Source organism: Dasypus novemcinctus, chromosome 3, assembly GCF_030445035.2.
Source record: "Dasypus novemcinctus isolate mDasNov1 chromosome 3, mDasNov1.1.hap2, whole genome shotgun sequence".
In the NCBI taxonomy this organism is placed as follows: domain Eukaryota; kingdom Metazoa; phylum Chordata; class Mammalia; order Cingulata; family Dasypodidae; genus Dasypus; species Dasypus novemcinctus.
In genome coordinates this window covers 162,210,194-162,235,169 of record NC_080675.1, presented here as the reverse complement: position 1 = coordinate 162,235,169, position 24,976 = coordinate 162,210,194, and the positions used below count along the sequence as shown (strand labels likewise).

At 36.8% G+C, this 24,976-nt stretch overlaps 1 long non-coding RNA gene across 1 annotated transcript in view; it reads left to right on the top strand.

The window, feature by feature from the left end:
- Positions 1-21,259, top strand: part of LOC111766458 (uncharacterized) — a 52,199-nt gene extending 30,940 nt beyond the window's left edge. Inside the window, exon 5 of the long non-coding RNA XR_011648476.1 lies at positions 21,037-21,259. This is a non-coding gene — a long non-coding RNA (uncharacterized lncRNA). The remainder of the gene's footprint in view (positions 1-21,036) is intronic.
- The last annotated feature ends 3,717 nt before the right edge of the window (positions 21,260-24,976 follow it).

The window sequence follows — 24,976 nt, the reverse complement described above, 5'->3', positions numbered from 1 at the left end:
GCCTTTCACTGAGAAAAAGATGTTTCTTCCATGTGAAATGTATTCGCCTCCCACTCAATTGCTTAGTTCCTCTTGGAGCTTTGAATTGCATTTCAGACATCGCTCTTCAGGGACCTTGCCCCGTCCCCCAGTCACCATCTGGGCCCTGCTTTTCTTGGGGGCATTCTCTCAGAACCCATTCTTCACTGCTTCCTCTTCATACTTATTACAAGGGTAATCAAGAATTGTTCGCATTATTAGTTTTTAAAGTATCTATCTCACTTGATAAAATGGAAGCTCCACAAGGGTAGGCACTATGTTTATATTTATTCACACGGTTGTAGCCAGGAACACACCAAATAATAGGTTTGCATTAATGAACCGGTGTCAAAGGATAGAGAGAAAAACTGAGAAATGTACACCAAACCTTTCCAACTCCTGAGTAAAACTTGTTCTAATGGGGCTTTTAGGTAGAGAACTCAATTTACAGTCAAGATTTAATTCTTATCCAATAGGTTTGGTTTCTTTCTTCAGAATGGAAGGCATGAGTGTCCAAATAGGAAAAAAAATTAAATACACAGTCATGTATTTCCTGTTTTCTGAAAAGTACTCTGTAAGATAAGGTGACTACCTCTGCAATCAGACCCTGAACTATCATGAGCCTCCCTTTTTGGTTCCAGGAAGCCAGAGCCCCAAGAAGTTATAATCTTGTACTCTTGGGTCCTATTTGATCTGTTGATTATTTATGTGCTTATCTAGAATGTTTACTCATTAATTCAGCAGGACAGCCAAATGAGGGATGGAACAGTTATTCAAAAAGCTTTGATAAATACGGATTAGTTTTGGTCTTCGTCTCAATGTACATTCCCAACAGAAAGCTTAGAAGCCCATATCATCTGGATAATTGTCTCAGCTTGCCACTTCACTGTACCTGCAAAGAAACCCACTTTTGGGTTTATGAGCTAAGGACAAATATCTGCTTGAGCTTTCAAGGCATTTGGTTAAGTCATGTGGACTTTGCACCTTTTATAAATGTTTAGACTTTTGTAAATATAATCTTGCAGTCTTGTACAATGCTGGGACTCCGGTCTTTAGGAAAAGTGAGTTTCTAAGGACAATCAATAGAGAAACCCTGCATGGTTTATTTTCTATTATGTATACCTTACAGGTCATTGAGTCAAGTACTGTGGCAGGATTTCTAAAAGGCTGGTGATTTTTAGGAAAGATCATCAATAGCATATGTAGCAGAGCAAGCTAAAATAATTACAATCAAATTTCATGCTTCAGGGCACACACTGATTTTCTGCAAGGGTCAGATAGGAATTACGCTGCTTTCACCAATGTGTACTGCATGGGATAAATGACTCACCTATTTTTGTTTTGGTTTTGGTCCTTTTTCAGAACCTAATATACTGATTACTTTTCTTAAGGATCCAGAGCAGTTTAGCCCATGCCATTGCTTGGTGGCATCAGAACAGCTTTATTTTTTTGACGGCATCTGATAACTTTTCTCTGAAACAAGCCCACAGGGTGAAGCAATGGTTGGGAAATGTTGCCTAGAAAATGTAAATGTTGCTTCTTGGACCGGTTTTTTAAAAGTTGAAGGTCCAGAGAGGGAAAATGGGCAAAATGCTATGATGTTGGTTTTCAAGCACGCAATTTAAAACTTCGCTGAGCAGCACATTTTCCCTTGGAAGTACTCTAAACTGGACTATCCTCAGTCTGAGATTTTGTTAATCTTGCCGTTCCTGCCCAGCTAACTTTTGCTACTGGCTCCTCATTCAAAATCTCAATCAAAATCTGCAATTGTTCTACTCAAAACAGCTTTAACATCAAGAACAATAGATTTTAACCTTTGTGGCCGCTTTGTGTGTGTATATGGGGAAGCGGGGAGAGGAGCAAATGGTTGTTATCAGGCCTTGGTTCTTCCACTACAAATTTAGTGTGAGGCTTTTGCGCTAATTACATTCTGTATATCTGAGCCAACTAGCAGAGTTTCACGCTGACACTAGGATACATCTGGGCCTGATAACAATTGCAAATACTCAGGGCACACTTTAAAAAAGAGCTTGTGTTACAATGTGAAACAGCATGTTTTACAGTCCTCAGAACGTCACATAAATAAAACAGCTCTAAGTCCAAAGCTTTGTTGGGGGGCGGGGAATGTATTTTGTAACATTTCATCTAGAGCAGAAAAATATCCCCACTGACAAGGAGAACATTTGGCTCCAAGAAAATGTTAAGTTCGACCCACAGCTGTTTGAGGTAATGGGTAATAGAAGACACTGGGTGGCCTTCAGGGTTGTCGGTTATAAGATGACAATTGTCTCCTATTTAGAGGCACAGTTTTGGAGATTTAGGTCCGATCTAAGAGTGTAGGGGAGAATCTATAAAAAAAGCTGCCTCTGTACATACATCCAAAGAGAGAGGGTAGGAATGAGGAAAAGCACATTTCTAGGACATATTCAGGGAAAATGCAGAAAGGATAATTTGAGTTTTTTTGGAAACTGTATTTGGGGGCAGGTTTAATCTGCTGAACACAGCCAGGTGACTTTTCCGAAGCAATCATTCCTTCTTTGGAATGAGGTTGGATGGAGAGAGCAGAAAAGGAAAACAATTACCAAAGCCAGAGTTTTGCATAAGACGGTAACAATTGTCAGCTTTGCCTGGCTAAAAGCTCCCAAGCAAGCCCTTCTGCTAACATGTGCTGTATGTCAGCCGTCATCTGTCTTCTTCCTGTGGAGAGTTCCGAGGTCATAAGAGAGCGGGGTGGCACTGACTTCAACCTGGCATATTTCCCTGCTCCTTGAGTTCATATCTTTTTTTAACTGTAGCTTTGACACATTAATATTTAATATTACTGCCCTTCCATTCGGTATGTGGTCTTGTAGCACAAATGAACAGGCCCACAGCATTCATTTCCTTCATCTCATCTCCCTACTCCTTCTGAATATTTTTATTTAAAAGCTGCTGGCAGCAACCACAACTTCATCAGGAGGAGGGAAAATAATGAAGGTTCTCCCATTTGTAGAGCACTTCAAAGTTCATCCTCTGGTATACATTTTCTTTTTTAAATTTTCACAACATCTGGAAGGGAGATATTGTGCCCCCATTTGACAGATGTGGCAACTGAGACTCAGATATGTGTAGTAGGTTGTCCACATTCCACAGTGCTAAACGGTAGAAACTGAGCTCCAGTCCACATCTACTACCACATCTAATTAGCCTCTAAGCACAAATTGTCTTTTCCATTACACTCCTTTACAATGACAGAGCATCTTCTATTTTCAAAAGCATCTTTTTCCCTTTCTGGCATCATCTTCTATAATAAGGAAATTCAGTAGAAACCTCCCTCTCCTCCGTATTTTAAAATCACCCTCAATTCAGAGCCATAGGGAACTAATTACATTTTTTAACAAAGATAAAGAAACTACTACAGTTTGGGCATGGATCAGACATAGTCTCATACATATATGTCTATTAAATACATCTATGAACATGTGTTATGTTAACGATTACATGCCATCCCTCTGAATTTTATTCTCTCAAGGAATAAAGCAAACACAGATTTTTCTTGAGTATAATTAATGTGTTTAGAGACGACACTTCATGTTTTACTGGATCCCCTACGCACTCAGTTTTAAGGTCATGTCTCCTGAACACAAAATACCCCTTTTTGGATAAGTTAGATAGAGGTTTGGTTTGTTTATTTGTGTGTGTGGAGGGGTGTGTGTGGTTGGGGTGGGGAGGAGGTAGTATCTCTGGAAAGCTGGCTCCTGTGTTCTCAGGGGTTATAAAAATGGGAATCATTTTTATTGGCAATCCACTGGAATAGTGCTGAGACAAATGGAAACTTGAAGATAAGGATCCTCAGAGGTGAGAACATACAGCTGTTGGGAATTGCAAGAGAATCTGACCAATAAAGGAAGTCACTGTTTTTCCAGGCCTGAAGTGAGTTATAGGGCGAGACGGGTGTTGTATATTTATGTAAGGCAGCAGCAGGGAGTTTAAGCGGCCGTATATTGCTGAAAGAGCATCATTCACATTCAGGCTGAGACAAAAGGTGGAAATGAAGTAACATCCTGGCTGAAGAAGGCCTCACGACAGAATAATAACATTTCAGAGAGGGGGGCCGCGTGCGAGGCTGTGGGTAGGCCTCAAAATGAGGAAATGATCAAGATGCCTTGTCAGGCCTTCAAAAAACAGTTACACACACGCGCGCACACACACACTCAGGATTAAGGCCTGGCCAAGCGTCCTTGGGAAGGAAGGCCATTTATCTTTCACAGAAATGCGTACACAATTACTTGCAACCTTCATCAGTATAGTCAGTAAGATAGGTTTGCCAAAAGTACTAGAAAAAAATATATATATCAATACACATATTACAGTGGGGGCCCCATTTGGTATTTGTTATTATCTTGCACTCTAGCCTCACAACATTAGGGTGGATACTAATTCAGGGCAATATTTGAAGGACTAAAGTGGGCTGCTCAAGAGATTCAAGGAAGGGGGCTGGGTGGAGGAAGAGACTGTCTTATCTCCTGTGTTTGTTTATTGTGCCCTTTGTTTAAAGGAAGTTACAAGTAGAATAAAAAGGGGCATGAAATTACACTCCTCTAATGACAAATGTTGAGAGGGAGAGAGAAGAACAATCCATTTCGGAAAAATGGTCAAAAGAGGAGAAGAAACTAGTTTTAACATTTAAAAAATATTCATAGCTCCTCGGTGAAGCTCTTTTAAAATGCTGTGTGTCCCTTTAATAGAAATGGTATCGTGTTTGCCCAAATGCTAGTTAAAATGGTATCCAAAAGTTTAACGGTGGGTCGTGGTAAATAGCCCAGAAACTTTACTATTGCTGGCACAAAAGCACAAGGTAAAATGATCACCTGACACACAGGAACTTTGAGCTAATACTGAATTAGAATGCTTATTAAAATAAGAAATCACACAGAACCAGAATGCAAAAAACATATTTTATCCTTGAAATTTATTTATTTTTGAAATAGATATGACAATTGTAAAAAATTTAAATTAAGGGACTTCATATAAAAATGCTTATGTTTTGAACCATAGACTAGACTTGTGAGTTTTCCTTATTAGGAATAAGTACAATGAAACGTCAAAATGATTTTATTCTAGGAAAACACATATTTACAACCCCATGAAGATTTCACTTAAGCTTTAAGGGAATAGCAGAATCACAAAATGAATAGACTTGTTTTCATTTACTTTTTTCCTCAGCAGTTTTACAACTGAATATTAAACTGCCATTAAACACACACACACACACACTACACAGTGGATTGACATGATTTAATTTCTTTCATTAACCCTTCTTTTAAATTGTTATACCTCAATATCTCAGTCATGCTTGAAAAATTCAACCATAGTATTATCAGGACATGTATTTAGCAACCTTTCAACAGTCAAAGGCAAGAAAGAAGACTAAGAATGGACATCGGGTATTTAGTGTCCCTGTAAAATGAGCCATGTGCAAATGAGAACAGTTCCTACTTCATCCTCAGGTGAACTTCTCAGACACAGAGCTGAGGCCAAAGCCTCCTAGGAATGACAGCTTCAGTGCATCCCTGAAATGATCCTTCTTGCCAATTTCCTATATTTCCACAGGGAATATCCTAAGGGCTGGGTCGTGCAAATTCATTCTTGGCTTCTGAGGAATCAGATAATGACCACTGCCAGGGACAGGATTCCAGAACCATTAGCACACTGGTCTGATCCTATATGGGAAAATCGAGTATTTTGGCCACACACCCATGCATGCTTGCATGGCACTAAAATTGCACTGGTGAAGAACATGCTGAAATAGGTCCTTAGCTGGAGCATAGCCTAGAATGCTTTCAGAAAAATACCATTTCTGCAGTTTTAGCTCCATTGAGAAAAATGATCTCTTAGAAACAGATTGTTTAGATCTTCTTCTCCTATATTTACCATATATATGATATATATATATATATCATATATATATATAGGTATCTCCTACGAGAATTGTATATCTTGGACTGAAAATTCTGGTCGTACCTGCAGCAGTTTATATAAAAAAGCAACAGTGGTAGGGGGAAAAGTTACTCCCTCTTTGGTTTCTGCCTTAAATGTTTGAGTAAGAAATCAGATCCTTTGCAGACAACCATGTGTTGTAGCATGTTGGGATAAAACCAAACCAAACCAAACAAAAAACTCCATTTAAACATGGATTTTAACCTTCCACCTTAGCCTCTTACATTTTCTTTCCTCTACTCAAAGCATTTAGGTAAATTAGGATGAGGTCCCTCCATAAAAATGCAAGGGGATCAGTTAAACTTTCATCTCTAATTTATTCATGAAGGAGCAGGATCTTGCCTGCTGGTGCTGTGCATCATCCTGTCAGAATGACTTTCTCTCTTGTTGAGAGGAGATGGAAAGAGGATATCGGGGGTTGGGGCTTTCTTAGAAATTGCTGTGAGGAAAGAAATGCTGGCACTTTCCGAGTGGGTTAATGGAATGTGAGCAAAAGTTTCAAAAATGTAGGTGAGAACAGAATTACCATATATATGTTTGAGGGAATAAGTGAATGAATAAAAATATTTATAGGTCATAAATATGTATAACATACATCATATGTAAATTATATAGTACATAAACAATATATATTCCACTTATATAAACTTTATATATTATTATATAGGTACCCCATCTGTTCAATGTACATATGGCTGCAAAATATTTCTAACAATGCAAGGTACGCTTGAATTAAATTTCCTAAACTATACTGTTTTCAGCTCTATTATGTTATGGTCATTATAACTTCATTTAAACTTGATACCAATATACTATCCATTTTAGCAGATACTGTTCCCATTCTTACAGATTAAGCACTCAGTTGCCCTCTGTGCACAAATTCGAAAGTTATTAGTCTTTTAAGTCCCACATTTTCTCTCTCAAATTTAATTGTAGTGTAATATGTTTAATATTCTCTCTTGAAAGTTCTTCATCTTGTTTCCTTTTTAAGTCATTTCCTGTTGGTTTTTTCCCCCTTTGCTCTACTTTTGAACATGTCTTATATTGGGAGGCTTGTGGAAGGAGAGGTCAGAGCCTTATAATGTAAAAGACCTTTCTCTAGTTGATGAATAGGTTGCTCAGTTTTGCCATTCCCACCCAGCATTCAAAAATTATCATCTTTATACATGTGAAAAAGAGAGCGGGTGGGGTCTGGCATTAGTTCCTTTAGTCGTCAGGAAATTACAAAATGTACACTTGCAAAGTAAGCAATTTTTGCAGTCTGCCTGCACATCCATCTTTTTAATGAGCCTTGTTTATAACCTGACGCCATGTTTCTAGTCACCTACCCTGTTTACATCTTTGGCCCCTTTAATTAAGAGAAGAACCAGTTAAAAGAAAGTAAGAAGAAATATTAATATGATCTGATTAATTCAGCTAGCAGGAGGTTATGGGGTACCAAGGTTATTATAACCTATAAAGGCAATGTGAATAAAGCGGTATTCATTTGTAATTTTATTAGGCGGAGCAAATTAGTGAGTCTGCATAGCAGTGACAAAAGACCCGTTCCTATTCTCCCTTACCCCCTACTGCAAGGGCCAGGTGCCTAAAGTTAGGCTCCATATTAGGCAAATGAGATCTGATAAATCTCAGCTGCACATCTAATGAGAACCTCCAGAGCTGGTGCTGCGCTAATTTGGAAAGATTAGCTGGGCTGTTTGTGTATGGCTGGTTCAAGTCCAATGAAATGAAAGTCAGCCATAGGGAAGAAGAAGCAAATCCTAGAAAGGGTTAAACACAGAGACACCACTCTCCTGGAAAAGCTAAGGGCAGAAAGAATTGATAAAGGGCAAACCATTAGAAACAAACTATCAGAGGCAGTTTGAGGGGTGATGTGAAACTTCTGTTTTAAAAGAAATAGCCATCGTAACCATTCCCTTCCTAATGATAAAACAGTAAGAGCCACCTGTGGGGGCTTCCCCTTGCCTCTCTGAACCTTCTAGCACCCAGATCCTCTGATATCCAGAGCCCACCTTTTGTCCACTTTCTCAAAGAAAAATATAGGTTTTGTTTCTCACAACAACGTAATGAGCCCTGACAAGTTAAGCAGAATTCACAGTAAAGGAAAGTAGATGTGGTGGAGTTTGTGCTCAAAGATTTCAATATCCATCAAGGGGGTTCGATTGTGGACTTTGAAAAGAGGTTTCATTAATCAAAAGTCCCGGGTAGACCAATTTGGTTAGACCTCCAAAGAGCAAATTATGTTTTTTGTCTTATTTCATTCCAGGAATCCTTCTAATCTTTAATTACAGGTTTCCTGCTAACCCATACTTGTCCTGGCTCTGCTTGGCCTCTCCTACAATGACTCCAATCCTTACCAGGTCAGTCCTGAATTATGAGACTGACATTGGGAAACTGGAGGTGTCTTTCTCCCCGTCCACTTTGAGATAGAATTAGGTTTCTGTTTAGTTATGAGTAAACTCTATTCTATTTCATAACCTTAGATTTATTATGATAGTTCTTAGTCCAATATAGTCCTGAATGTAGATATGCCTCCTAAAGTGTCCATCTGAGCTTTTAACCAAGCATAAGCTACAAAATTAGCCTTTTACTTTAAATATTGTATTCTATTGTGTGCAGTCTTTAAAATAGGGAAAATCATATGTTGGATAATCACATTAATATAGTTAAAACAGATGTCTCTAGAAAGTCAACGAAAAAATAAAGGATACTCACCTTAGACAGGCACACCAAAGACTGAAATTATTTGAATATATCAAATTAAATTAGGAACCAGCATAAAATATGAAAGTAAAATATGTAAAAAAATAAATTTAAAAATTAAAAAAAAATCCTCCTTAGCAGAATGGAGAAATAACTTCCAAAGAAAGAAATCTCTCACTGGAACTCTGTAAGATGGAGCATTATTCTGGAATTTAAGTGTTCTTTTAACAGCAAGTGCAACATAATATAGGAACTCTAGAAATGTTTAAAAAAAAAGAAGGAAAAAAGCTGTGCCATTTCTTTGCACCTCTAAAGTTTTAAAAAATTCATGTAAAAATAAATTTATATGAATGTGGGAGGGGGTCCCATTATGAACATATTTAAATACCTCCCCAAAACATTGGAGTTTTTGTTCCTGGATGATTCTCTTCTTGATTAAAAAGAAACTTGCTTTAGACACTGTAGCGACTTTTTTTCCCAGAAGAAAATGCTCATGAAAATTTTATTATTTATGTAAAATTTCAATAGTCTCTCTAGCCTTCAGATAGCTCTTGGCTTCGACAGGTCTGATGAAAAAGAGTTAAAAATCTCCTAGCAGCAGAGATGGCACATCACTGCAAAGCCACTAATGCTATCCTTGTAGAGACTCAGGAAACACCTGTTGAGTCATATAAGTCAAATTAAATTTACAAATGTTGTATTAGTTAGCCAAAGGGGTGCTGATGCAAAATGCCAGAAATTGGTTGGTCTTTATAAAGGGTATTTATTTGAGGTAGGAGCTTGCAGTTACCAGACCATAAAGCATAAGTTACGTCCCTCTCCAAAGTCTATTTTCATGTTGGAGCAAGATGGCTGCTGATGTCTGTGAGAGTTCAGGCTTGTTGGGTTCCTCTCTTCTTGGGGCTTGGTTCTGTTTCCTCTGTGAGTTTACTTCCTGGAGTTCCAGCTTAAGGCTTAAGCATCAAACTTCAACATCAAAATCCCTCAATTCTGTACTTTGCCATGCCTTTATGTCATGCCATACCCTAATCATAACTCAATCATGCCCAGGTACAGGTCAGATTACAAACATAATTCAATATATATTTTTGGAATTCATAACCATATCAACTGCTACAAATGTACAACACACACAATTTTGGGAAGAAATCCGTGGTTTTCAATCAGAATCCATCCCTCTTTCAACATGAAGGCTACAGAACTTGGAAGAGATGTTGTATCAGTTGAGTCATGCCTCCCCACAAACACATGCTCAAGTCCTAAACCCTGGTCCTATGAATGTGAACTCACTTGTCAAAAGGATCTTTGAAGATCCTCTCAAGATGAGGCCAAACTGAATCAGGTTAGACCTTAATCCAATAGAAGATTTAATCCAATAATCCAGAGGACATTTGGATGCAACAGTTGGAGGAGTGAGAAGGAGACAGAAGGTGACAGCTGCCCATGTGAGTAATGGTGTGGCCAGGAAGCCAACACCAGAACCCTACAGACGTCAAAGAAAACCAGGACGTGCTGTCACCTTAATGGTGAATTTTTACCTTCTAAAACTGTGAGACAATAAATTCCCGTGGTTTCAGCCAATGGGTCTGTGATATTTGTTATATAGCAGCCCTGGCAAACTAAGACAGAGATTTAGTTCATTATAAACAACAGAGTGATTCAGAGTACATCTTCAGGTCAGAAGCCCAGCTTTGCAACTTACATGCTGTATGTCCTTGGGCAACTAACTTAATCTTTCTTTGCCTTAGACTCTTCATTAGTACAAAGTGGAAAGTAATGGTAGAGTTTAGCGTTCAGGTTACTTGGAGAGCTAAATGATTTAACACACGTGAATCACTTGGAAAAGATTTTGACATCTGCTAAGTACTCGATAAACATCAGCTTTAAGCATTATTTTGTCTTTTGTTTTGGATGGTGGTTTTTAGGACAGTTTCTCCTGCACACTCAACTGTGAGCTACTCGAAGTGAAAAATAGTCTTATTCACCTCTATGATGCCTCAGTACCTAGCACAACATTATGCTTAAAAAAAGTGACTCAGGAGCAGACAAGTGCCTGCTTCCCACATGGGAGGTTCTGGGTTTGGTTCCCAGTGCCTCCTGACAAAAACAAACAACAAGCAAAACAACCAAACAAAAAACAACTCAGGGGAGCCAATGTGGCTCATGGTTCAGTGGTTAGTGCTGACTTCCCACATATGAGGTTCCAGGTTCAATCCTCAGCCCCCAGTACTTAAAAACAAAAACAAACCAAAAAAAAAAAAAAAAAAAAAACCCGAAAAACAAAATAGTGACTCAAGGACTCGAGACAGGCTGACATCTAATCTACACTGGATGGGAGTGACAGTAAGTGAAACAGCCCTGACTAGAACACTAGAACATCCCTTTCACTCTCAGCATAGTGCCTTGGCTTTCCCTTTTAATCTATTTTTATTTGGAACAGCAAAAACAAAGCAATGGCTACCTACCATATAAAGTCACATAAAGGCTGAATGCCAAGTACCATGCTATTAAAATAATGATAAAATGTTTACTTTATGTCAGTATCTATTGGTTACAACAGGAATCCATGAACATATGTGACCTTATTACTGCTCAAAAAATATAAAACCACAAAACCCTTGCAGTTGTTGGTACTAATATATTGGAAGGAGCAGAGATTTTGGAAAACTGTCTCTGCCGCCTTCTAAGTTGTTTTCTCATCTATTAAATAGTGATAATACCCACCTCCTGGGATCACAGTGAGTCCTAGTGAGATAACATATGTAAAGTACATGGCACTCAATAAGTGGTAATGATTTAGCTATTGTTATGATTGTTATTTGCAGCAAATTTCACTCCAGAGTTTCCCACAAATATAAAGACTTAGAGCAACAATCAGTTGGTAATAATCACCTTAATAATTGGTAATGGTGTGTGTGTGTTTTAAATTTTATTGATACATATTAATAAAGCATGAATCCATCCAAAGAGTACAATCAGTGGTGTGCAGAGTAATCACGTTTGTGCATTCATCACCCCAGTCACCACCATAGCACTTTCATTATTCCAACAATAATAATAAAAAATAAACAAAAACTCATTACCTTTCAGTCTCTCCATGCCTCACCTGCCAAGCATAGCTGCTATCGTTTTCCTTCTCTCTAGTATATTTGATTTATATTTTGTAAAAAGTCTTGTATATGCAATATCACCCATATTCATGTTTAATATGAGGTTTTACTTTCTTACATAGTCCCATGTTACATTTTTAGCTTTCCTTCAAGTAATATACATGACCTTAGACTTTCCTTTTCAACCACTGTCATACCCATACAATAGCACTGCTAGTTACAAACACCATGTTTCCACCATTTCTATTCATTTCCAAAGATTTATAAACAACCTTTTCACCAGTTCTGTACAGATTAACTCTCAGCTCTCCATTCTCTACCCTCCTATTTTCTGATGAGCTATATTCTAATTATTAACTCCATGAACTTACACAGTATATTTAGTGCATAACAGTGCACTCAAAAAGTCATTGTCCTTTTGTGTCTGGCTCGTTTTACTCAACATAATGCGCTCCATGTTTATCCATGTCGTCATATGCTTCACGACTTCATTTCTTTTTACTGTTGCATAATATTCCATTGTGCATATATACAATGTATTTATCCATTCATCAGTTGATAGACACCTGGGCTGTTTCCAAGTTTTGACTATCATGAATAATGCCACTATAAACATTGGTGTGCAGGCGTCTGTTTGTATCACTGCTCTCAGTTCTTCTGGGTATATACCTAGTAATGATATTGCTGGGTCAAATGGCAAGTCTATATTCTGCTTCCTTAGGAATTGCCAAACAGTCCTCCACAGGGGCTGTACCATTCTGCATTCCCACCAACAGTGAATAAGCATTCCTGTCTCTCCACATCCTCTCCAACATTTACAGTTTTCTAACTTTTTACTAGTGGCTAGTCTAATCAACGTGAAATGATATCTCATTGTAGTTTTGATTTGCATATCCATAATCGCTAGTGATGTTGAACATTTTTTCATGTGTCTTTGACATTTGTATTTCTTCTTTAAACATTTGTCTTTTCAAGTCTCTTATCCATTTTTTAAAATTGGATAGTCTTTTTATTGTTAAGTTGTATGATCTCTTTATATACTATGGATATTAAACCCTTATCAGATATGTGATTGCCAAATATTTTCTCCCATTGAGTTGGCTGCCTTTTCACCCTTTTAACAAAATCTTTTGAGGCAAAAGAGTGTTGAATTTTGAGGAGGTTCCATTTATCTATTTTTTCTTTTTTTGCTCGTACTTTGAATGTAAGGTTTAAGAAACCACCACCTACTATAAGATGTTGAAGGTGTTTTCCTACATTTTCTTCTAGGAGTTTTATGGTTGTCGCTTTTGTATTTAGGTCCTTGATCCATTTTGAGTTAATTTTTGTGTAAAGTGTGAGATAGGGTCTTCTTTCTTTTGAATATGGATATCCAGTTCTCCCTGCACCATTTGTTGAATAGACTCTTCTGGCCCAACTGGGAGGGCTTGACTGCTTTGTCAAAAATCACTTGACTATAGTTGTAAGGGTCTATTTCTGAGTTCTGTATTCGGTTCCATTGGTCAATGTGTCTGTCTTTATGCCAGTAAAGTACTTTATGCCTAGTACAGTACTGTAGCTAGGTAATATGTTTTAAAGACCAAAAATGAGAGTCCTCCAACTTCGTTCTTCTTCTTTAAACTCTTTTTTTTGTATTTGGGGCCCCTTACCCTTCCAAATAAATTTTATAATTGGCTTTTCTACTTCTGCAAAAAGGCTGTTGAGATTTTTGTTAGGATTGTGTTGAATTGATAATCCAATCTGGGTAGAAATGACATCTTAATGATATTTAGTCTTCCATTTATGTAAGTGTTATTGTTTCTTTTAGCAATGTTTTGCAATTTTCTGAATGTAGGTCATCCTTTATGTCCTTGGTTAAGTTTATTCCTAAATATTTGATGTTTTAGTTGCTGTGGTAAATGGAATATTTTTCTGATTTCCTCCTCTGATTGCACATCAGTAGTGTATAGAAACTTTATTGATTTTTTTGCGTATTAATCTCATATCCCACCACTTTGTTGAACTCATCTATTAGTTCTAGAAGCTTTGTTGTGGATTTTTCAGGAGATTCTAGGTACAGGATCATATCATCAGTGAATAGTGAAAGTTTTACTTCTTCCTTTACTATTTGGGTGCCTTTTATTTCTTTATCTAGACTAAATGCTCTAGCTAGAAACTCTAGCACAATATCAAATAATATTGGTGACTTTGGGTATCCTTGTGTTGTTCCTGGTCCTAGCAGGAAAGCTTTCAGTCTTCCACCGTTGAGTACTATGTTAGCTGTAGGCTTTTCATATATGCACTTTACCATATTGCAAAAGCTTCCTCTTATTCCTGTCTTTTGGAGTGTTTTTCGTCTGTTTTGTTAAATGCCTTTTCTGTATCAATTGAGAAGATCATGTGGTTTTTCTTCTTCAGTTTATCAAAGTGGTTTATTACATGGATTGATTTTCTTGTATTGACCCACTCTTGCATATCTGTGATAAAACCCATTTGATTTTGGTGTATAATTCTTTTAATGTGCTTTTGTATTATGCTTGCAAGTATTTTGTTGAGGATTTTTGCACCTATAATCATTAGGGATATTGGTATGTAATTTTCTTTTTTTGTGGTGTCTTTATTTGATTTTGGTATTAAGGTGATATTGGCTTCATAGAATGAGTTTGGTGGTATTCATTCCTGTTCAATTTTTTGAAAGAGCTTGAGCAAGATTGGTATTAGATTTTCCTTGAGTGATTGGTAAAATTCACCTGTAAAGCCATCTGATCCTGGGCTTTTCATCTTATGGAGGTTTTTAAGAATTGTTTCAGTATCTTCATTTGTGCTTGGTTTGTTGAGGTCTTGTTTCTCCTAGGGTCACTGTAGACCAGAAGTTCTTAATAAAGGGTCAGAGTGCTTGGATTTAAATTTTAAAAAACCAACAACACATTATTCTTTTGGGGACATATTGGTGCAGGTGTGATATATTTATTAAATAATGCACAGTACAGTGTGGACTTAGTACAGGGTCCATGATTTTCACCTGACTGGAAAAGTGTTCCATGGGGGAAAAAAGTGTTTAAGAACCCCTGGTGTAGGTGGTTTGTGTGTTTCTAGGAAGTTGTCCATCTCCTCTACATTGTCGAGATTTTTGGCATACAGTTGTTCATAGTACCTTCTTATGATCTCCATTTTTCTGAGGGGTCAGCGGTAATATCCTCCACTCATTTCTGATTTTATTTTTTGCATTGTCTCTCTTTTTTTCTTTGTCAGTCTAGTTAAGGATTTGTTGATTTTTTGATTTTCTCAAACAACCAACTTTTGGTTTTGTTGATTTTCTCTATAGTTTTTTATTCTCGATTTCATTTATCTCTGCTCTGATCTTTACTATTTTTTTTTCCTTCAGCTTGGTTTGTGATTAGTTTGCTGTTCTTTTTCTAGTTCCTCCAGATGTGCAGTTAGATCATTAATTTTAGCTTTTCCTTCTTTTTTAATGTAAGCATTGAGGGCACTCCCTTTGCAGTGTCCCTTAGGTTTTGATGTTTTGTTGTTTTTCCTTCATCTCAAGATATTTGCTGAATTCTCTTGCAATTTCTTCTTTGACCTACTGATTATTTAAGAGTCCATTGTTTAACCTCCATATATTTATGAATTTTCCCTTTTCTATCCATTATTGATTTCCAGCTTCATTCTATTATGATCATAAAAAGTGTTTTGTATAATTTCAATCTTTTAAAATTTATCAAGACTTGTCTTGTGACCCAACATATGGTCTATCTTGAAGAAGGGTCCATGAGCACTTGAAAAGAAAATATATCCTGCAGTATTGGGGTGCAATGCTGTATAGATGTATGTTAGGTCTAGTTCATAGTTCATTTATTATATTATTCAAGTTCTTTGTTTCTTCTCTGTTTCTTTATTTATCCTCTGTCCAGTTTTGTCCAATACTGAGAGTGGTATATTGAAGTCTACAACTATTATTGTAGAGACATCTATTTCTCCCTTCAGTTTTGCCAGTGTGTGCCTCATGTATCTTGGGGCATTCAGGTTAGGTGCATAAACATTTAGTATAGTCATTTCTTCTCAGTGAATTGCCCCTTTTATTAATATATAATGACCTTCTTCATCCCTTATAACAGTTTTGCATTTGAAATCTATTTTGTCTGATATAAGTATTGTTACTCCAGCTCTTTTTTGGTTACTATTTACATGGAATACCTTTTTCCAACCTTTCACTTTTAACCTGGTTTTGTCCTTACATCTGCGGTGGGTTCTTGTAGGCAACATATAGACAATTCATATATTTTTTTCAATCGTTCTATCAGTCTATTTCTTTTGATTCATTCCATTAACATTCAATGCTATTACTGTAAAGGCATTACTTACTTCATTTTGTCCTTTGGCTCTCTGTCATCATATTTTTCTATTGTCTGTCTTCTTATCCTTTCATTTACCCTTCCTAATAATCTTTATTTCTAAACGTTTCTCCATATCTTTTGCCTCTGTTTTTTCCTGTCAGGCTGCAGTACCCCCTTTAGTATCTCTTATAAATCTGGCCATTTGGTAACATATTCTATCAACTTCTGTTTGTCTGTGAAGACTTTGAACTCACCTTCATTTCTGAAGGACATTTCTGTCACATACAGAATTCTTTGCTGGCAATTTTTCTCTCTCAGTACCTTGAATACATCATACCACTCTCTTCTCTCCTTGGCACTGAATCTTATTGAGTTTCCTTTGTATGTGATGCTTTGCTTTTCTCTAGCTGCTTTCGTAATCCTCTCTTTATCTCTGATGTTTGTCATTCTGAATAGTAAACATCTTGGGGTAGGTCTATTCAGATTTATCCTGTTTGGGGTGCATTGTCCTTCTTGGATATTGACATTTATGTCCTTCAGAAGAGTTGTGAAGTTTTTGGTTATTATTTTCTCAAATATTCTTTCTGCCCCATTTTCCATTCTCTTCTCCTTCTGGGAAACCAATGATATGAGTGCGTGTGTGTTTCACATTTTCTTTCAATTCCCTGAGACTCTGTTCCATTTTTTCCATTCTCTGCTTTTTCTGTTCTCCTGTCTTTTCCAGTTCAGATATTCCGTCTTTGAAATCACTAATTCTGTCTTCAGGCAATTCAAATTTGCTTTTATATGCCTCTAATATATATATATATATATATATATATATATATATATATTATATATATATAATATATATTTCTCTCCCCTTCCTCCTCCCAATTGTCTGTTCTCTGTGTCTATTTTGCTGTGTGTTCTTCTTTGTCCGCTTCTGTTGTTGTCAGCAGCATGGGAATCTGTGTTTCTTTTTGTTGTGTCATCTTGTTGTGTCATATAATATATTTTTAATCTCATTCATCATGTCTTTCATTACCATAAGTTCTGTTACTTTTCTTTGCAGGCTTTCAAATTGTTCTTTATTCTCTCCCAGTGTCTTCTTAATATCCTTTATTTCTTTAGTCATACATATATTTAAAATTTTTTCAAGTGATTTAGGAGAGTTGTATGATCATCACTGATTATTTGTCTTAAGTCCTGTATTACTTCAGGATATTTGGTTTGTCCCTTTGGCTGGGCCATCTCTTTCTATTTCCTAGTATGGCTTGTAATTTTTTGCTGATGTCTAGCCATCTGTATGTGTTGGTAAATGTACTCTGATGGCCAATTTCTCTCATCTATTGTTTTTCGTTTTTCTCATAGCTCTTCTTTGATATTTGGTTCAGCTTATTCTAAGTCTTTAAAATTGCCCAGCTTACGTTATCAAAATTGGGCCAGGGACTTACTAGTGGGGCACAGATTTTCTCCCAAGGGTAGGACACAGAAAATACAGAGGACAGTTTTTGTCCATGCAATTTCCAGACTGGCCAGAAGATGGCGTTAGTCAGTGCATATTTCCACAAAGGTGTTTCAGTCTGGGCTTTCCTGTGTTCTGCTGCCAGAATGCACCAAAGAAAAGCACCCTGACATCCCTTGCCTTTACCCTTGAAACATTTGACAGGGAGGAGGATGTCTGTTCCCCTCTCAGTTGGCTGCAGTGAGCCAGGGGTTTTACCCTAGATTAATATCTTGGGGGTGGGGGAGGGGAGTCTTTCTCAGCCACCACTGGGGTTTGTTAACTCAGATTTGTTGTTTCGGCTTCTTCCTCTCTCTGTTCCTCGCCCTCTTGGGGGTTGTATAGTACTGTCCTGGTCTGCTGACTCCCAAAGCAGGTCCCTTGGACAGCTTTTGGCTCTTTCACCGTTGTTTTTGAGAGAGCATTCAGCTCTTCCTGTTAGTTTGTTGCCATTTCCCATAATTCCTGGTAATGGTGTTTGGTTAAGGATTCCTGAGCCTGTGCCCACACTCCAGGAAGGAAGGCTATGACCCCTGAGTAGCATCTGCCCTGTGTACTATACAGGGAGGACAGTACCAGTCCATGCATTTCCCACACACACTCTAAGGCAGGGTTCTTCCCATCTTGCCAGTGGATTCCTTCAGGTGTTTGATGAATATGCACTCCTCTCAGAAAAAAAGGTTTTAAATGATTAATATGAAATACATATTTATATACTATTACCAGATATTAAAAAGACAAATGTCTAATATAACCTATATTATGTCAGAGACATAATGATCATTTGTATTTTGAGATACCTCTGGCAGTGTAACATATCTGTGATATCTATTGGCCAAAAAGTCATAGATATTATTAATAATGTTATGGAGTGTTGGCCACACTGATAATGAAAGGAAATATTAAACTGGGAAAATAAAAATGTAATTTTCCCCAACCAATTTAATGAATCCTTCCCCCCACCCTATGCTTTTTAACACCAGATCACTGTACAAGAACCCTAATTTAGAACCCTATTCCAAACCTAGAACCCTATTTTCACATATCAAATAATCTTATTGTATTTTTCTCTAATCACCCTCTTCATTTGCCCTTCAGCATTACTTCTTCTTTCTTATGTAGTTTTTAAAGTCTAAATTCTTATAAAATTTTGTGGATACTTAAACTCTTCCTCTGGAAACAGGCCCATATCATATCTTATAGCGTATATTTCTAATGGATTGGAATATCTTGATAAAATTTTTTAAATTAAAAAAATTGTCAAATTCAAGACAAGAGGGAAGAGAAGTATGCTAAACTATGACAATATTTTAAGAATAAAATGCTTTTGAGAACAGTCACACAGCAGTAAGTGCCTTGTCTCTTGGGAAACATGTACCTATTGTGGAGGGTGATAAGATTATAATAAACTTTGGAAAAGTGTGCAGACTGTGAAGTATTTAATTGAAACCAAATCTTAAAACTCTTTGACATTGACCCATATTCTTGGATAAATGTAATAATTCATGCTCCTTGATATGAAATAATCCTTCACACAATTGAATTAAAATCCCAGAGACTCTATATGTAGCTTGGTGAACCAAAACCATTTGGACAGACATGATATGTATCTGTAAAAAGGAAACACAATTTAAATTAGGTATCCTTTGTAAAGATAGGACACATATTTTAATTGATGGTTTTTGCATTTATAAATGCTTTGCATTATATTGAAAGTGACAGGTGCAAAGGGTTAGTATTAAAATAAAATCTTAATTATTGTTTGCACATCTTAGTGCTGATTGAGAAGGAACTCAGGATAAAGGTCTGCTAAATTTGACCTTTCATAAGTAGACACACCCTTGTGGCTCTTCATTGCTTGTTTATAGTTGCAGTACTAAAAAGATTAATTGATTGTTCAATAAGTTATCGCTTTACAGATCAGATTAGTCTTTAAAACAAACCCCAATCACCTTGTTAACATGTAGATATAGATGAATTGTTTTCAATAGGATAACGGCTATCCCCTATGTAGGTGTGGCAATTAGATTATTGATTTTAGGTAAATGTCTTGTTAATTATGCAATAGGCTTCATTTCTTCTGTTAATTAAGCTACTGCTCTTTTAAGTCAATAAGCTATAGCCTCAGGAGAAATGAAGTTTCCCATTAGACAAGTCTAGGGCTTTCCCTTAGGGAGGAGCAGAATGTGAGACCCCACTGCTTCCTGTAAAGCAAAGACCAAAATTAAGGAGAACTTTTTGATGGGTAAGCTGCATTTCCAGTTCATCCAGCATCCATTTCTAGAAGCAAGATTAAACAGAAATCTGAATAGAATATCTTCCTTGAAGGAAAACTACTAGTGCATTTACCCCAAATCTCTGCCTAAAAGAGGTTCAGTTCTTGGCTATCATTTGGTTTCACAATAACCAGATTTAATATGCCTTTCTGCAGTCTCCTACCAGGATTTAACTACTTCCAAAACGGTGCCATTGTTATTTAGGTGTTCATCATTAAGCTAATGCAGCAGGAAGAACGGGCTCTTCAGAATTGTCTTGCCCTGAGAACAGAGCCATGTTGAAGGTGAGAATCTGGAGCATATTCACCAGCTCATCTCAGCCTTCCTCCTTCTTGTATTTGATGGAAGATTGGTCCATAAGTGTTGACTTTATCCAATTCTACGTGGAATTGTTTGTTTTTTATTTGCTTTTGTTTTTATATTGGAGGGGGTTGGTTAGAGGGGAAGGTAAGTCTCTAGTTGCTTTACCTGGACATCTGGAATCAGAATCTGGTTGTGCTCCTTATTGATTTCAGAGCTTTGGTGGCTTCTGAGCTATATCTACTCTGGCTTCAGTGCTGAAATCTCACATATGCCCTCTCTTGCAAATTTGATGCTTTGCAGCTGTAGATGCAAATTATTTATTGAATATGTGAATGGAGGGATGGAACTCAATGGTGAGTGTTGAAAAAGTACTGGGTAAATTCTACATAGGAAAGAAGTTCACTAGCTCCCAGAAAATAATTAATTGATTATTTTTTCCTCTTAGGTTTTCACCTAAGGATGACCCACAGATATAATAGTTACAGTGGGAATCATTAATGTTTATTGAGTACTTACTATGTTCCAGATTGCATTCTGAGATAAATGTCATGTGTTATCTCATTTAATCATCACAATAATTTTATTATATCATTTATAGATGGAGAAACTGAGGCATAGAAACTGCTGACACATGGTCACCACATGGTGGAACCAGGAGTCAAACCTAGGGAATATGACTACAGAGTGTGTTTTTAACAACTAACCTCTACATAGGACATGCAGGGACCAGTGACCACTCATTGCATATCAAATGACTGACCATAACCAATTGGTCTAGTTGATCTAAAATCTCTTTGGTTAAACTAATAGTCAATATTTACTAAGAACTTATTTCATTCCTTCAGTTCAAAAGTGCCATGCAGGGGTGTCCCCCATGTAGGGGAGCCCCACACACGAGGAGTGTGCCCGGTAAGGAGAGCCGTCCAGCGCAAAAGAAAGTGCAGCCTGCCCAGGAATGGTGCCGCACACACGGAGAGCTGACACAACAACATGACGCAACAAAAAGAAATACAGATTCCCGTGCCGCTGACGACAACAGAAGCGGACAAAGGAGAACATGCAGCAAACGACTGGGGGTGGGGAGGGAGGGAAGAGAAATAAATAAAAATAAATCTTTAAAAAAAAAAGTAAACCGGTTGACTGTCCTTCCATCAGTTACAGTTCAATGACTCAAGGAAGGGTCGGTACTCTTTGGAGCAGATTAGGAACACTTGTGAGCCCAATATCAGCACCCCTGTTCCAGCTAATGACTTTAGCAATAAAAATATGAAAGACACACACATAAAATTCTTTTCTCTTCATCACGTTATTTGCACATAGCATAGAAGTAGCTACAGAGCACATTCACCTTATATTATTATTTAGTCTTTCCCAAATCATTTACAATAAAGTTGGACATTATTCCTACAGGCACAGAAATATTTCCATATATGACAAAGTTATAATTAGTCAGAAAATCCAAAACTGTACTTGTTAAAAATAATCCACCCCTCCATAAGAAACCTGATAAAAGTTGTTTGCACGAAGCCTGTTATACATAATTTTCTGAAGCTGTTTTCAATCATGCAAATGATTTTTTCCTTTGCAATATGCTAATGCAATCTGATTTATTTCAGTTGTAAAAGTTAATTACAATGTGTTTGTGAGTCCCTAAAGATGATGTATTAAATGTTTATAACCAGGATTATTAAAATGTCCTGTCTCGATTACAGAGCTTCTCTTTCAAACACTAGAACTAATTGTAGCCTTAAATCACAACAACCTCACCGTTAAAATTAACACAAGGGCAACATTGCATAATTTTAATTAATTTTAATTTGGCCAAAGCAAATTAATTTTTGTTTTCTAGAAGGACAGCTAAACTCTTTTGTAGCCTGCTTCCACTCAACATGGAGTTCATAAACTTCTTTTCTTCCTAGCATTTTTATTCCTCTGAGGATTGTACCATGGGAATTGAATCCTTGTTTATATTTTGGTTCCAATTTGAATATACGGTTTTCTCCTTTGCTTTTTGCATCTTAGTAAGGAAATGCAACCAGAGTGGAATGTATACAGTTCTGTGGTCAGGAAGACAAATTTTGCCCTGTGAATTTTATAATCTTCTTAACCCAGATCCTTGTAGGTAATGATGCTCAGAGCCCCAAAAAGGTGTACTCTGAGATTCTACCTTTAGCCACCATTAAAAGGCCAACACCTCTTTCAAAGTTTACAAAAGAATTTTCTAAAGAATACATACTTAGAAAACATCATATTTAGTTTCTTTCTACCATCTCCTTGTGTTTAACACATGTAGCAAAATTGAATATTTCATATAACTTATTAATACAAACATTTTATTGATATATCAGGGTGAGCTGTGGTGATAAGAGTAGGAAAAAGTAGGCTAAAATTCTATTTATTCATAAAACTGAGGGAACTTTCTCTAGAAATCTTTATCTCCAGTCCTAATTTTTCTGTGTCTCTTGGATGTTCTCTGTCTTCCAATGATAGTTATTTTAAAATTAAAATGAACCCTATAATCTAGAAAATCAGTGATAAACACTACATGTGATTCCAGAGATTTATCTCTCTGATCATAAGTTGTAAATGTTTAAAGGAATTATTTAAATAATTTCTTCTATCAATTTATCTCTAGATTTTTTTGGAATCATGTGGGTTTATATATTTGATGATCAACTAATTTTTTACCTGCCTGCAAATACATTTAAGCTTTCTGTGTGCACTTGATAAAACAAAATCTTAGAAACAGTCTCATTTAATGGTCACTAATTAATACATTGTTAAAATACATGTAAAATTTCTGAAAGTTAAATTAAATTAAATTTATAAAATCATGAAACGGACTTAAAAGTTATTACTTGTTTGAAAAATAAGAAGAGTGGCTAGCCAATCAAAATTACAGCATTAAAATGCCATTCCCCCACAAAATCTTTTAACATCTAGCAAAAACTGGCAGAGACATCTTTCTCAGAACTCTGGAAAACAGCTAAAAGTTTACAGGAACAGGATTAGTGTCCAATTAAGAAATCAAAGCTTAAAAAAATACAAAACAAAACAGTAGGAGTAGCTCATGGCACCCTTGCTGACATCTCTCCTCCCTTTCCCCAGTGCAGTGTGGAACCAACCTGCACTCCTATTGTGGGTTCCTATTCCTGTTCTGGAGGGAATGGAGTAGCCCCAATGTGCATTCTATGCTGCCTGTAGGGCAGTCCCAATTTCTCAGGTGGCAGTTGAAAGACTGAATCAGGAAACCCATCTCTGGGTCAACCTCTCAGAGCATGCTCTGAGGGCAGAAGCAGCTTGCAAAAGGCTAAAGCAGTTTAAGAAACACTTAAGTCAAAGCAGACTGGGGTAAAGAACTACCTTCAAGTTATACAAAAGAGAACTAGCTTAGAGGAGAAAATCTGTTACATAAGAGATAGAGAGGGCACTTGAATTGCAGTCAACAGTGGAATTCCTAAGGCCAACAGCAAGCACAAGCCCAGGAAAAGACTCAGAAAAGAGAGAGAGGATTCTGCACTTCATGTTTGCCTCAGGCTGATCTTCTTGCTTGTTTGTTTTGTAAGCTCCTGGTAGTCAAGGAAATCTCTGTCATGTCACCATCTGACTACATACTTAAGGAACAGACAATTCAGTGGCAAAGTCCTAGACTTAATACTTTAAAATATTGCAACAAATATTTCAAGAGAAACAAAGAAGAAAGAAATAATGGCCCATGCAAAGGAACAAGATAAGTATCAGGAAAGCATCAACAAAGAAGAACAGATTTGGGGCATATTGGACAATGACTTTGATAAAATGATCCTTAATATGCTCAAGAAGATAAAGGAAAACAGAGAAAGAACTAAAGGATATCAGTGGTATGAAGGAACAATATGAGGACTCAATTAAAGAAATAGAAGATTAAAACACACACACACACACACACAAAACAGAACCCAAACAGAACAATTGGAATTGAAGACCAAATAAATAAAGTGAAAAATTACCTAGAGGGTTTTAATAGCACATTGGAGCTAGCAGAAGAAAGAGCCATTGAACTTGAAGACAAAGGAAATGAAATAATTCAGGCTAAGGAACAAAGAAAAAAGAATAAAAATAAACCACAAAAAACAAACAAACAAACAGTGAACAGGACTTGAATACCATCAAGCTTACTAATATTTGCATTATGGGAGTCCCAGAAGGAGAAAAAGGTGAGACAAAAGGAGAAAAAATGTTCAAAGAAGTAATGGCAGAAAACTTCCCAAAATGAACAAAATATGTGAACAAGAAGTCAAATAAACCTCAAAGAGGAAAAAACTCAAAGAAAACTATGCCATAAAGATAGCAGTCAAACTATTGAATACCAAGGATAAGGAGAGAGTCTGAAAGCTGCAAAAGAAAAACAATATACGATGTACAAAGGAGACTCAATAGAATTAAGAGCATATTTCTTATTAGAAACTATGGAGGTAGTGGAGCAATTATTTAAAGTACTGAAAGAAAACAATTGCTAAGTAAAATTTTATATCTGATAAGTCTGTCTTTCAAAAGTGAAAGAGAGCTCATGAACTATAACAAATACATACTAATATAGGGTATTAGTAATTGGATGGGTTGAGGGAAAAATACACCAAAGGTAAGATATGGGCTGTAGTTAGTCATAGTTTGTAACAAATGTTTCACAACAATGCGAGATGTTGGTGCAGGGGAGGAGGGATGATGTATGAGAGCCCTATATGATGAGATGCATGTTTGTTTTGCAAGTTCACAACTTCTACTATACATTTACTGTATATGGAT